Raw genomic sequence first — 1,901 nt, 5'->3', positions numbered from 1 at the left:
CACCAAGTCAAGGGTTAAGATCCCCTTACCGGTCATCTTTTTTAAAAAAAAAAAAAAAAAGTTATATTTTGCTGACCGCTAATGAGTTTAAACATCTCCTCTTATGCATGTTAGCTTTTGGAATTCTACCTGTTTATATCCTTTATCCATTTTCTCATAAGGATGTTCATCTTTTTTCTTATTAATTCACAGATACTTCTTGCATATTAAAGGTAATAGTCCTTTGTCCATTTTGGATATTACAAATAACTTCTCCTATTCTGATAAATGCCTGTTAATTGTCCATTTTATTCTCCTTTAAACCAATACTCTTAATTTTGATATAATCTAGCTAACAATGTTTTGTCTTATGACTTATGCTTTTGAAGTCTTAGGAAGTCATTCTCTGTCACAGAGATTCAAAGATACTCACCTTGATTTTCTTCTATTAACTACCTTTAATGTAGCGGTCTTCAGTACATCTGGAGTCCACCTTCGTGAGGGGTGTTAGATAAGAATCTAGGTTTATTTTTCTCTGCACAGTGAACCATTTCCCCCAACACCATTTACTAAGTATACCATCATTCCCCCATTAATTTGAGTTGCTATTTTATCACATCTGAACTTGCTGTATATCATATTGATTTCTTATGGGTCTCTTTCTGAGATCTCTCTTCTGCCTCACTGGCCCACTTGTCTGTTCTTGCACCAATCTCACCCTTTTTACAAAAATCATTAATTTTGTTTTGTAGTATGTCTTGCTATTTAGTACGGCAAGAAGCTTATTTCTTGCACCACAACAGGCCTATTCTTCTCACCACTTAACTCACCGTGCAGGAAGTGCATGGAACGTCTCCACCCTTAGTAGAAACTATTTACCGAAAACTGTCTGATTCTGGACATCCCTCCTGGTTCTAGAGCCAGTCTTCTTGTTGGAAAAGACACATCTTCATCCAGGAAGAGAAAGCCGAGGCTGCACAGAAAAATCTGCACAATGTCTTAGCTCAGCTTTCAGTTTCTAGGAACTTCTTTTCTCTCACCATCCCCTCTGTATCAGCATATTAGAAAACCAACTGCAGAAGTCCAGACACCCAAGATTTTATTCTCCGTGTTCCATGTCCTGATGTCGGAAGTCATGGAGCACTTAAGGAACTCATCAAGAGTGTGAGCTGCTTTTCACTTCTTGTGATCCCGTCTTTATCCTGTCATTTTTATCCTCATCGTGCAAGGTGGCTGGTCCATCTTGGGGCACCCACATTCTAGTTGAGAAGTGGGGGAAGATCCAAACATTACTTTCTCTCTTTTTTCAGTAAAACAAAAACTTCCCAGGAAACTCCAGCCAATAGATTTCACCTTACATCTTACTGCTTACAACTGGATCTCATGGCCACCCAGATGTTTCAAGGTCAAGTGCCAACCTAAGCAATAGTTGGGCTGGGCTGGTAATGCAGTGGGAAGAAGGATGAGTATATCTTAGTTGCGTCTAGCTTGCCCTGTGCCGAGTCAGACAAGTTCACCAAACACCAGCCTCTGCCTCTTGGTCAACATATCTCTCTCCTGATCTCCTGTTTGCCCTTGAGCCTGAACCTGATCTGGAACGCATCCAGGTTCTGTCATCAGCAGGACAGGCATGCGGATATTGTTTGCATCTTTAGTGGGTGGAGAATCAAGCACGCTGCTTCTCCTAAACTCTTTTCACCACAATTTTAGCAATGTTACATCAACGCATTACCTGTAGACTGTTAAAGAAACTCGATGCTGCCCAGATGCCTATTCATAGTAAAAATGTGTAATGAATTGGAGACCATGTACACAACGGTATACTCTGCAGCAACGAGAATGAAACATTTACAACCATAAACAAAAATCTGGACGAGCTCCACAGATATAATATTGAGCAAAAGAAACTAAACACAAAAAAA

The sequence above is a fragment of the Galeopterus variegatus genome, unplaced genomic scaffold (genome assembly GCF_000696425.1).
Source record: "Galeopterus variegatus unplaced genomic scaffold, G_variegatus-3.0.2 Scaffold7016, whole genome shotgun sequence".
Lineage (NCBI taxonomy): Eukaryota > Metazoa > Chordata > Mammalia > Dermoptera > Cynocephalidae > Galeopterus > Galeopterus variegatus.
The sequence above is the reverse complement of the archived record's forward strand: the minus strand, read 5'-3'. Positions refer to the sequence as shown.